A 14119-nucleotide genomic window follows, 5' to 3' on the forward strand; every position below is an offset into this window, starting at 1 on the left:
GGCGAAGTTATGTCGAAATGCGTCCGAACGGGACCAACGTGTTGTTATTCTTTTCTTGGCTGCCGGAGGACATACACTTGTAGACATCCATAGGAGAATGAAGAATGTTTATGCGGCCCCATGTCTGTCGGAAAGGTCTGGGAAAACTGCGACAAAGGATGGTGCTGCACGTTCTCATATCGCAAAGGTCGTAAGGCAGAAGTTACGCCAACTCTGACACTCGAACGCTCGCCCTGTGTCGTGATCTCTCTCCTAGCGATCTTCTCGCCTTCGGTTCCTTAAAAAATGCCTTCAGGAGAATGTGTAGCAGGTAGTTACGGAATTCTTCATGCCGTAGGACACGATGTTTCACCTAAGGTTTGTCTTCATCCTGGTGCGTCGGTGGGACGATTGCCTCAATGCTCACGGCGATCAGTTTGGCATCCCAATTCTGGAATAGATGCCCCCTTACTATTATATTCGAGAAAGACTGCACGATCGTACTGCTACCCCCACTGTATGTGTCGGGTAGGAATCATAACAATAATAAAAGAGAAATCAGGACACATCAGTGGTTTACAAATCGGCCTGAATGACATCCACAGAACTGCATTCGAATGACAGGAATCTGCCGACTAAATAAGTTTTGAGGTGTGTAGCCATAACACATTCGTCTACTGATATGCCTGCCACTTACCTTCGTATTACTGGCGTCATAATTCTTGTTTCCTAACCTGATGGAGATCAAGGCCCCAGTCCGATTTGATCATATGACGAGTATTAATTGATCCAATGAAAACCGACGTACGTTGTCAGTGAATACACTTCTGTACTCATTGTGATATTGAAGCAGATAGCTTCCTAATGTCATCTCGATGAATTTCTTACCATAATGTCAGTTTATGAGTATTGCTGGCTGTAGCCTTGTAGGGAAATATACGTCCTCCCACTGCGCCCAGGTATGCTCTTTCGGGGACCACTCATGGGACCTGGTCAAGGATCCGATCATCCTTCAAGGTGTTTCTGGAGTGAACTTCTGTGTGGTGTCTTGCATTACCCTGCTATTGGTTTTCTGGTCACGAAGGTTGTAACAACAGGCTTTACCAATCTTGATCGTTCAACCTCTTTTTCACAATTACCAAATCAGCCTTGTTGGCATCTCCAATGGCTTCTCATGCTCTGATTACAGGAACTGGACGGGTATATGCCTAAGGAAACTATTCTTCCAGTGACTTTACACAAGATCATCTATGGACATATTTGCGTCCATCCGAAATCAACAGATAGAAACGGGAACCATTGCTGAATACCACAGAGTGACATTACACACTGCAAAAATTTTCTGGCTGCGGTACTATTTCAACAGTAATTGATGTGTGGCAAGTGGAGATCTCAGCCCAGAGAACAGTAATCTGTTGTGGGTGGTTCCTTATGACACGCTGGTGGTGATTTCTGCCCGGATTTCGGTCGCTGCCATCTATCTATCTGTTAGCCAGGCAATATCTTAACATATACCACTGCAAATCTTCGTAATAAAATGGCTTCTATGGAAATGAAGTTATTTGGTTAGCTATATTGCAGAGCTTGTAACTCGCACTTCGATGCATGGAAATTTTAAACATGGCTCCGCTGCAGCAAATGCGCATGCAAGAGCTTCAGTGGGTTGAAAATAACAACCAACCAGTTGCAAATGTCATGTTTCTTAGACCTTGAATATACTTTCGAGAGTTTTAAAAATATCTTCGTCAGAAGGTATTGTGTATAGAATCACACATTATATCTATATCCAATGTGTGAGTCTTTGACTTATTCTAGTACACGTGCATACCGATGATGATTAAGTGGATGACAAGCACATGCACTAGACGAAGTCAACGACTCCTTCTTCGGATATGGATAATATGTGATTCTACGTACAACACCTTCTGAAGAGGACAGTTACAAAACTTTCGAAACCATGGTCCAGGCTTAGTAAACCTGTAATGTGTAACTGGATGACTGGTATTTCCAGTCCATTGAAGCTACACGGAAATGTAGGAACATTTCGACTCACACAGAAAACAGGACGGATGGTATCCTGTATATTTGATGGAGAACTGAGACCGCGTATTTTCCCTAGTGCCCCACAGTGAACGAAAATGCTGTACTTGAAGTGTTGACAGCAACTGCAAAATGTTAACGATTAAATTTTCCCACAAACAACATAACGTTTCACAAATTTAAGGACCAATTGTTAAAGGAGTTCTGGTCGGAAGAAAAACATGCGAGTGTCTGGCAAGAATGTATCATTGCCAAGTAGGAGGACATTGAAAATATATTTAATGATTGGCTTTCTAGATTGGAGTGTCTGCATGTCAGAAGGTCAGAGTTATAAATTATTTGGGAGCTCTGGAAAAAATTGAAAGACAAATTCAGATGGATTATAGTAGCCACAGATAGTTTGCTACATTTTTAGAAAGCGTTTAACATGACGCTAACTGGCAAGGGATACTGAACAGCTGCTGCAGAAATAATCATGACAGGTGAAATGGTTACGAGCAAGGAAACGATGCTTGTTAAGGTAGCAACAGGGAACGTGGCAGGAACGAAGTAAAGAATTACAGCGCAAATAGGCCCTATGGCGAAGAACGGTAATAAGACATGTCGGTGAATTACTATTCCTCCCCAAAACAGAAATAGATAACAGCAACAATGTTGCTAGGGGAAGAGCATAAAACCTGCGACCGCCATACCTATAGGCAAAACGAGCATGATGAGCTGTTCTTGTGCCTAGAAAAAAACCTTGCAATATTATGGTATGCCTGTAATAGCAGCCGACTGGTAATAACTGCCGCAAATTTGCATTAGAGAACATGAAGTTCATGAAGTGAACCAAGAATTAATATATGTTGTTTGCGGGAGACGAACCTTGCATACATGAATTTGAAGAAGTACCGGTTCAATGTGAAAATTCGGTTGTAGCTAAAGCTACCACTCTAAAATATAGCGCAGTTGATAACAAGAGGTGTTTTAACTACAAAAATGCCGGTAAGAGATACAACTTGCGTTAGGAGGGATAATAAATCAGAAAATTCGATGAAAATTCGATGGAAAGCTTGGTAGAATGAGTGGCAGGTTACCATGTTGTGCCAGACAGGTGAGGAGACGAGCTAATGGAGGAATTATCGCAGAAAGGCACTAACCGCTATACATGAAGTTTACGAGTTTATGGAGAGGTGTGGCATGAAGCAAATGTTGGCGTTGTTGACGTATACGTCAAATTAACGTAATATTTTCTTGTGAGGACTGCGTTCTGGGAGGAAAGAAGTTGAAATTTATAATTGCATACGCATCATTGAACAACACTCGGATAATCTTCTTTGTATACAGAAGGTGATGTCCGGACTGACTCACTCACTGGCTCATCATGGCCCAGCCCAAACCACTAAGGATAGACATTTGAAATTTGGAGAGAAAGTTTGTCTTATTCTGCGGGTGTCGTTTAAGAAGCAATTATACGAAATTCCACCCCAAAGAGGGTGAAATAGAAGATCACTTTTCTTTTTTTGAGAATACGTCACTATTAAGGCAATTTTGAAGCTAGGCGTACAAAAATTGATGTTTGCTTTCTGGGTCGAAAATAAAGAAAAACGGATTTGAGTATTTTTGGTAATTTAATCCTTAATGGGCGTGAAACAGTGGGTGACGTATTTTTAAATGAATAATTATTAAAGCACTACTAAAGCATTTGTAAAGCTATATCTATGAAAATTGGTATTTGCCTTCTCTATTACAAATAAACAAGTACATGTTTCACTGCTTTCTGAAATGTAACCCAGAGAAGGGTGAAATATGGGATGGAAATTTTTACGAAAGTATTTCTTTATGCAAGATTTTTAAAACTAAATCAATGAAAATTGTTATTTGACTTCAGTGTCAGAAATAAAGAAATACACATTCCACTGATTTCGGAAATTTTACCTTAACGGGGCGAAATGTTTTCTGTAAATAATTGATTTTTAAAGCATTATTAAAGGCAAATCCTTGAAAATTGGTATGAAAAAAAATGAAAAAAAAAGGAATCAACTCCTAAAGGTTTAAATAGGGCCACACTGATCACTGACTCATCATCGCCCAGCCCAAACCGCTATAAATAAACACATAAAATTTGGAGAGGAAGTAGATCTTATATTCTAGTCTCCGAATGAGAAGGAATTTTTCGAAAATCTGCTGCCTTTTTTTGTCATCAGCCTTCTGACTAGTTTCATGCGGCCTGCCACGAATTCCTCTTCAGTGCCAGCTTCTTCATTTTAGACCAGCACTTGCAAATTATGCCCTCAGTTTTTTGCTGGATGTATCGCAATTTAGATTTTCCTCTACAGTTCTTACTCTCTATAGCTCCCATGAAAGTCGTTCCCTGACGTCTTAATAAATGTCCTATCATCGAGTCCCTCCTCCTTGTTAGTGTTTACGACATATTCCTTTACTCTACGATTCTGCACAGAACCTCCTCATCCCTTATCTTATCGGTCCAATTAATATTCAACATTCATCTGTAGCACCACATCTAAAATGCTTCAATTCCTTCCTTTCCGGTTTTCCCGCAATCCATGTGCTGTTCTCGAAACGAGACTACTATTGGCCAGAAATGCCCTTTTTGCCAAAGCTTCTGTGCTTTTTATGTCCTTGCCCCGTCCGTTAATGGTTTCTTTGTTGCATAGGTAGCAAAGTTCCTTAACTACTTCGACACTACCAATCCTGGCGTTAAGTTTCTTGCTGTTCTCATTTCTGCTACTCGGGCACTGACGACCGCACAGATGCGCTCCCCAAGAACCAAACATCATCATCATTTCTGCTACTTCTCAGTACTTTGGTTTTTCTTCGATTTACTCTTAACAGAAATTGTGTACTCATTGGACAGTTCGTTCCATTGAGCAGAACATGCAATACTTCTTCACCTCACTCAGGATACCGATATCATCAAATCAAATGCCTCTGAGCACTATGGGAGTTAACATCTGAGGTCATCAGTCGTCTAGAACTTAGAACTACTTAAACCTAACTAACCTACGGACATCACACACATCCATGCCTGAGGCAGCATTCGAACCTGCGACCGTAGCGGTCGCGAGGTTCCAGACTGAAGCGCCTGGAACCGCTCGGCCACAGCGGCCGGCAGCGATGTCATCAGCGAATCGCATCGTTGATGTCCTTTCACCTTGAATTTTAATCCCACTCTTGAACCTTTCTTTCATTTCGATCGTTGCTTCTTCGCTATACAAATTGAACAGTAGTGGCGTTAGACTACATCGCTGTGTTACAGAATTTCTAATCAGAGCACTTTGTCCTTCCTCGTCCACTCTTATTATTCCCTTTTGGCTCTTGTACATATTGCAAATTACCCGTCTCTCCTATAGCTTACCCCTACTTTTCTCCGAATTTCGAGCATCTTGCACTATTTTACATTGTGGAACGCTTGTTCCAGGTCCTATAAACGTGTCTTGATTTTCTTTATTCTTGCTTCCATTATCAATCCCAACAACAGAATTGCCTCTATGGTGTCTTTACCTTTCCTAAAGCCAAACTTGTCGTTATCCAACACATCCTCAATTTTCTTTTCCGTTCCTCTGTATATTATTCTTGTCAGCAACTTGGATGCATGAGCTGTTAAGCTGATTGTGTGATAATTCTCACACTTATTACTTCTTGCAGCCGTCGGATGTGTGTGGATGATATTTTTCCGATAGTTAGATGGTATGTTGCCAGACATATGCACTCAGCTCACCCATTTGAATAGTCATTTTTGCCATTTGCCCCAGTGAGCTTAGAAATTCTGATGGTATATTATGTATCCCTTCTGCATTATTTAATCTAAAGTCCTCCAAAGCTCTCTTAAATTCTGAATCTAATACTGAATCCTCACTCTCTTCTAAATCTAATTCCTGCTTATTCATCTATCACATCAGACCAATGTTACCCCACACAGAGGCCTTCCGTGTACTCTTTCCACCTATCTCCTCTCGCCTCTGCATTTAACAGTAGAATTCCCGTTGCACTCTTAATGTTACCACCCTTGCTTTTAATTTCACCAAATATTATTTTGACTTTCCTGTATGCTGACTCAGCCCTTCCGACAATAACTTATTTTCGATTTCTTCACATTTTTCATCCACCCATTTCATATTAACTTCCTTCACTTCCTGTTTATTTCATTCCTCAGCAACGTTTAATTTCGTATTCCTGAATTTCCCTGAAAATTTTTGTACTTCTTTCATTGATCAACTGAAGTATATCTACAGTTACCCATGGTTTCTTCGCAGTTCCCTTTTTTGTACCTACGTTTTCTTTCCAACTTCTGTGATTGCCGTTTTTAGAGATGTCGTATCCTTCTTCATCTGTATTGCGTGCAGAGCTACTCCTTATTGATGAGTCTATAGCCTTAGAGAACTTCAAGCGTATCTCGTGATTGTTAGCACCAATGTATTAAATTTCAGCTTACTCTTCATCGCTGCTACATTGTGATCTGAGTCTATGTCTGCACCTGGATACGCCTTACAAACCAGTATCTGATTTCGGAATCTCTGTCTGACTATGCTGCAATCTTACTGAAATCTTCTCGTGTCACCACGACTTTTCCGAGTGTGTTTCCTCCTCTTGTGATTCGTGAACGGAGTATTCGCTAGTATTAGCTGAATTTTATTACAGAGATCAATTAGTCTTTCCTCTCCCTCGTTCCTTATCTCAAGCCCTTATTCTCGTGTAACCTTTTCTTCTGCTTCTTCCTTTACAACTGCAATCCAGTCCCTCACTACTATTAGATTTTTCATCACCCTTTACGTGCTGTATTACTCTTTCAATATCCTCATACACTCTCTCTATCTCTTCATCTTCAGCTTGCAGCGACGACATATATATCTGTACAGTCCTTGTTGGTTTTGGTTTGCTGTCCATTCTGATAGGAACAACCCTATCACTGAACTGTTCGCATTAACACCCTCTCTGCCCTACGCTCCTATTCATAACGAATCCTACTCCTGTTATTCCATTTTGTGCTGTTGTTGAGATGACTCTATAGTCATCTGACCAGAGATCCTTGTCTTCTTTCCATTTCACTTCACTGACCCCTACTATATCAAGATTTAGCCTTTGAATTTTCCTTTTCAGGTGTTTTATCTTCCCTATCATGTTCAAGCTTCTGACGTTCCACATCCAGACGTGTAGAACGTTATCCTTTCGTTGGTTATTCAGCCATTTTCTTATTCTCTCCTCCTGCTTGGCAGTCGTGGAGATCCGAAAGGGTACTATTTCGGAATCTTTAGCAAACTGTTTTCCCTGTTTGACAAGGCCGTTGGCAGAATGAGGGTGACTTATTATGCCGGAAGTCTTCCCCGTCAATGTTGATTATTAATCTAAATTTAAGCAGTGGCGGGTTTCGAACCCGGGGCCGAGGCTATTTTTATCACTAGTCAACGACGCTACCTCTAGATCACATTTGCAACTATTCCACTCCGAACGGTGTTGAAATAGGGGATAATGGTTTTTTTAATATGTCGCTATTAAGGCAATTTTGAAGCTAGACGTACGAAGATTGCTATTTGGTTTCTCGGTTAAAAATAAGGAAATACGGATTACAGTATTTCTGGAAACGAAACCCCTATGGAGGTGAAATGATAGGTGACATTTTTTAAAATAAATAATTACTAAATAACAAGTAAAGCATCTTAAAGTTACGTTGGTGAATCTTGGTACTTGACTTCTATGTTGGAAATAAACAAGCACGTGTAAACGCTGTTTGTCGAAACTCACCACCTCTAGGGCTGAAATAGCGGATGTGAATTTTTACGGAAATATTTGACTATGCAAGAATTTTGAAGCTACATCTATAATAGCTATTTAGCTTTTTTCTTGTGAATTAAAAAAAATACGCGTTTCACTGTTTTTGGAAATTCAAACCCTAACTGAGTGAAGTAGGACGTGACATGTTTTTTGAAAATATTTCATTGTAAAAGCATTTTTGAAGTTAAATTTATATCAGGTTTCTCTGTTAGAAATAAAAAAAGTATGTGTTTCACTGTTTTAGGAAATTCAGCCCCTAATGTGTGAAAGAGAGGATAAAAATTTTTAAGAAAATATTTCCTTACATTAAAAAATTTATGGTAAATCTATGAGAGTTGGTATCTCACTTTCAGGTTACATATAAAGATATACATGTTAATGGTTGAAATTTCTGTGGAAGTATCACAAGAACGCAAAAAGCCTCACTAACAAGAACCTGGCAATCCAGCTGCCAAAATCTCTTTTTGATCATCAGTAGGTTCGGGAAAGACCATGCTTCCATGGTCATAATTAACGTGAAAATTTAGAAAATATTGCAATTTGTGAGTTTCATGAAAATTCGACTAAAGGAAAACAAAAAAATTCTGTGTAGAATATACTGTCTATGCGAGCAACTCAGCGGGAGCTAAGCTAGTAATGTCTATAAAGTAAATACACACACAGAATGGGTTGACGTTGAGCCACGTGAGAACATAGTTCTGCAATAATGATACTGCATACCCAGAACTGAAACAAAGAAGTGAAAGATATAACGCAGAGAATGGTGAGAAAAATGCACAAAGTAGAAGGATATTTGGTACAGCATCTGTACAAAAATACTTAAGTACTTGAGAAGGAAAGAACGAAAAAGCACCGGATAATACAGTAAACAGCGAGTTTAAAGTTTCCCGTGGAGTCATTTGGCGGCAGTGCAGAATATGCTACGGGAGGATGAAGGAACGACTACTGTTAAGTATATCATTATTCCAGTTGTTGTTTTTGTAATCTTCAGTCCAGAGACTGGTTTGATGCAGCTCTCCATGCTACTCTGTCTTGTGAAACCTTCTTCATCTCCGAACAACTACTGCAACCTACATCCTTCTGAATCTGCTTAGTATACTCTTCTCTTGGTGATCCCTTGATGTCTCAGAACATATCACACCAAACGATTACTTCTTCTAGTCAAGTTGTGCCACAAATTCCTCTTCTACCTGATTCTATTCAGTACCTCCTCATTAGTTACGTTATTTACCCATCTAATTTTCAGCACTCTTCTATTGCACGACATTTCGAGAGCTTCTATTCTCTTCTTGTCTACACTGTTTATCGTCCATCTTTCGCTTCCATACATGGCTACATTCCATACAAATACTTCCAGAAAATACTTCCTAATACTTATATCAGTACTTGATGTTAACAAATTCATCTTCTTCAGAAATGCTTTCCTTGCCATAGCCAGTCAACGTTTTATATCCTATCCACTTCGCAATCATCAGTTATTTTGCTCCCCAAATAACAAAATTAATTTACTACTTTAAGTGCCTTATTTCGTATCTAATACCCTCAGCATGACCTGATTTAATTCGACTACATTCCATTATTCTCGTTTTGCTTTTGTTGGTGTTCATCTTATATCCTCTTTTGAAGATACTATCCATTCCGTTCAACTGCTCTTCCAGGTCCTTTGCTGTCTCTGATAGAATTACAGTGTCTTAGGAAAACCTCAAATTTTGGTTTCTTCCCCACGGATACTAATTCCATCTCCAAATTGTTTTCCAGTTTCCTTTACTGCTTGTTTAATATGTAGATTGAATAACATCGGGGATAAGCTACAACCGTGTCTCACTCTCTTCTCAACCACTGTTTCCCTTTCATGCCCCTCAACTCTTGTAAATGCCATCTGCTTTCTGTAAAATCTGTAAATATCCTTTCGCTCACTGTATTTTACCCCTGCCACCTTCAGAATTTGCAACAAAATATTCCAGTCAACATTGTCGAAAGCTTTCTCTAAGTCTATAAATGCTAGAAACGTAGGTTTCTCCTCCCTAAATCTATTTTCTAAGCTAAGTCGTAGGGTGTTCCAAATTTATGCGAAATTCAAATTGATCTTCCCCGAGGTCGTATCCTATCAGATTTTCTATTCACCTGTAAAGAATTCGCGATAGTGTTTTGCAACCGTGACTTATTAAGCTGATCGTTGGGTAATTTTCACACCTGTCAGCACCTGCTTTCTTTGGAACTGGAATTATTATATTCTTCTTGCAGTCTGAGGGTATTTCGCCTGTCTCATGCATCTTGCTCACCAGATAGTAGAGTTTTGTCACGTCTGGCTCTCCCTAGGCTATCAGTAGTTCTAATGGAATGTTGTCTAATTACGAGGTCTTGTTTCGACTCAGGTCTTTCAATGCTCTGTCAAATTGTTAATCAAGTATCATATCTCCCATTTCATCTTTATCTTCCATTTCCATAATATCGCCCTTGTACAGAACCTATATGTACTCCTACCACCTACCTGCTTTCTCTTCTTTGCTTAGAACTGGGTTTCCATCTGAGCTCTTGATATTCATACAAGTGGTTCTCTTTTCTGCAAAGGTCTCTTTCATTTTCCTATACGCAGTATCTATCTTACCCCCAGTGACATAAGCTTCTAGATCCATTTAGTACGTACAACGTAAATATGGAAGTTATAATTGACACTCTCACTGAAATTAGTGCTTTACCTAAAGCATTTTACGACCGTATTAAAAACGAACTTCAAGCAGTAGAAGTACGCATGTCAGAAGTTATACTTATTGGTGCTACCGGGTAGTGTAGCATGTAGCCAAAAATACCAACTTTACTGTGTTTCACAATTCGTAAGGGAAAATTTGAATTTTCTAGTTGGACACGAGTAATGACTCATCATTAAGATTAGTTTGGGAGGTAAAACAACAAGTCATCATTGACTGAGAGTAAAATACTATATTGATTTGTCGAACATTAAATGTGAAATAAAATTTGTAGAAGGTAAGATGCGAAAGCATTTGTCTAAACCCAACTGTATAATCATGACTTCCAACAGCAACGGTTTAGAAAACAGTGCAAAATGTCTCCACGGAACATAATTCAACTGCTGAAAACGTTGGGGTTGAACTTTGCAGCAGGCACCTTCAATGAGACGTGAATGTCACGGAGAAATGGCAATCCATTGTTTCACGAGAGCTGAAGCAAGAGAAGGCAATGATACTGAATGCCGGGGTCTGGAGCAAAATCTACATTTTAATTAAACCCAAAGATATTTAATTGAGATCACATCGGGACTCTAGGCGGGCCAGTCAATTCTGGAATGTTACTGTCTATAAACCATTGCCTGACACATGCTGCTTTGTGTCAGGTGCATTCCACGATGACACGAAAAATCAGTGTCTGCAGACTATTCCTCTACGCAGTACACTTTGTGAAAAATGTGTTCATATCCTTCCGCAATTAGTGTTTTTCGTAAGCGCAGTAAGTGGACCAAACCCCAGTCGGGAAAAACACCTCCCTACTGTAACATCACCTCTTATGTACTCCACTGTCGGCGCCACACCTGATAGCAAGTAAGGTTCTCCAGGCATCTGCCGAACCCAAAATATTTTGTCCAGTTTACAAAGGGTATAGCATCATTTCCCACTCCAAATCACTCGTTTCCAGTAATCCGCTGCCCAGTGGCGTCATTCTTCACACCGTCTAAAGCGTCGCTTAGCGTTGACTACGGAAATGTGTGGCTTATCAGGAACTGCTGGACCACTGTATGTTATTCTTTGTGCCTCACTACCCGTAATCATTATGCAAGCTTGATTGCTGTTTCACTGTGGGACCCACGAGTGATTCCTCTAGCTTATATCGTGTAATTTTTTGTACCCACTCTCCGCTAAGCCCGATGGTCCCTGACATCCAGTACGTGGCGTCTGGTTCATCCAGTACATGGTGTCTGGTTGGTCTTGGTTGAGCCGTGGTTCTTCCTTCGCATTTCCACTTCGCTGGCACACCACAAACAGTCGACTTCTGCGCCTCTAGAAGAGTTGAAATGTCCTTGATTAATTTGTTATTCCGGTGACATCGAAAGACTAATATACGTACAAAGTCAGTAGGCTCTCCTCACGGATTCATCCAGTTGTATCAGCTTCTCCACTTAAAACACAGTTGTCCCCGCTCCATTTCATATCACCGGATCTGTGTCGCGTAATGTCTAATGATCAGTTCCTCATTTCAAAAGGGTGTCAGGCTGTTTTTGATAACATATATTAGTTATCTTATCGTTACTGGGTTGGAGCCCACCGAGGGTTGTTCAGCAGCCTAATTGGAAAAGCATTTGATCCCAAGCACTGTCACACATAAGCTTTGCTAAGCGTAGATTTTATGGTTTGAGTACACCTTTCCAGTTTTGGTGATTGTGATATGTGTACGTGGTGTTTAATGGCAGGATTCTTGTTCCACTTAACAGTCACCCTAATCATATATTACTAGTGCAAGAGACATGAGATACTACAGATAAGTTTGCAGTTTAGTCTACGACAATGAAACAAAGGTGCTCAGGATCTTTACGCTACAGCCTCTTCCTTTTGCCAGTAAAATGCTGGAGACGATTTTTGTTCAGTTATTAACGTTCAAACCAACTACCACTAAGGAACAGGGGAGGCAATGCTGAACCTATAGCGATAGGTTACAGGAAGACAAACTCACGTAAACTGCATTTATAGACTTAGAGAAAGGTTTTGAAAATGTTAACTGGAACATTCCCTTAGAAAATTTGATGTTAGCAGGAGTAAGATACAGGGAGCGAAAGGCTATTTGCTACTCGTAGAGACACCAGATGGCAGATATAAGAGTCGAGGGGCATGAAAGGGAAGCAGTAATTGGGAAGGAGGTGAAGCAGGCTGGTAGACTATCCCCAATGTTATTCCATCTGTACGTTGAATAACCAGTAAAGGAAACCAAGGAAAAAATTGGAGTAGGAATTAAAGTTCATGGAGAAGAAAAAAGAACTTCGATATTTGCTGATGACATTGTAATTCAGTCAGTAATGGAAATGCCTTATGGCTAGGGTCTCCCGTCGGGTAGACCGTTCGCCTGGTGCAAGTCTTTCGAGTTGGCGCCAGTTCGGCGACTTGCGTTTCGATGGGGATGAAATGATGACGATAAGGACAACACAACACCCAAACCTTGAGCAGAGAAAAATCTCCAACCCCGCCGGGAACTGAACCACGGCCGTTAGGCACGACATTGCGTCGCGCTGACCACTCAGCTACCAGGGGCGGACATTCTGTCAGACACAGCAAAAGATTTAGAAGAACAGGTGAACGGAATGGGCGGTTTCTAGAAAGGAGGTTATAAGATGAACATCAACAGAAAGCAAAACAAGGATAATGGAATGTAGTCGAATTAAATCAGGTGAAGCTAAAGGTATTAGATTAGGATACGAGACACTAAAAGCAGTAGATGACTTTTGCTATTTGGACTGGAAAATAACCGATGATGAGAGAAGTAGGGGCGATGCCAAATGTAGACTAAGAATGGCAAGAAAAGTGTTTCTGTAGAAAAGAAATTGGTTAACATCGAATGTACACTGGACCGTCAAAAAGTGTTTTCTGAAGGTATTTGTTTGGAGTGTAGCCATGTCTCGACGCGAGAGACAAACGACAACCTGTTTTCATAGGAAGAGAATAGAAACTTGCATAATGTGGTGTTACAGAAGAATGCTGAAGATTAATTTGGTAGATCACTTAGCTAATGATAAGGTACTGAACAGGACTGTGGAGAGAAAAAATTTGTGGCACAACTTTACTAAAAGAAGGAATCGGTTGATAGGGCACATTCTGAGACGTGAACGGTTCACCGATTTAGTATTACACGGAAGCAAGGGTGGGGGGGGGGGGGGAGAGGTAAAAACCGCAGAGGAAAACCAGGAGATATGTACAGTAGGTAAGTTCAAATGGATGCGTAGATGAACAGGCGGGGACAGGGTAGAATAGCATGGAGGGCTGCATCAACACAATAACAACCACTAAGTTGACCATCGCCATACAAGAGTACTTCATTATTTTCCCTTACGGAACCGAGTTGTAATATAACATTATCGTAAACAAAACAATGCAGATTTATTCTGTGAAAGAGCCAGTCAGACTCTGGAGAGAGCCCTTTAAAATAGTGTTAGCGGTGGTTCTCAAAGAAAAGCAGTGTGGGAACGCGGAAGGCGGCGAAGGAGGAGGCAGCCCCCTGCATGGTGGCGGTAGCGGTGATGGTGGTGGTGGCCGAGGCTCGTCCGGCCGTGTAATGAGGCGGCCATCGAGCAGAGTAGGGCAGGGCAGGGCAGGGCAGAGCGGCA

This window comes from Schistocerca cancellata, chromosome 5 (assembly GCF_023864275.1).
Source record: "Schistocerca cancellata isolate TAMUIC-IGC-003103 chromosome 5, iqSchCanc2.1, whole genome shotgun sequence".
NCBI classification, from domain to species: domain Eukaryota; kingdom Metazoa; phylum Arthropoda; class Insecta; order Orthoptera; family Acrididae; genus Schistocerca; species Schistocerca cancellata.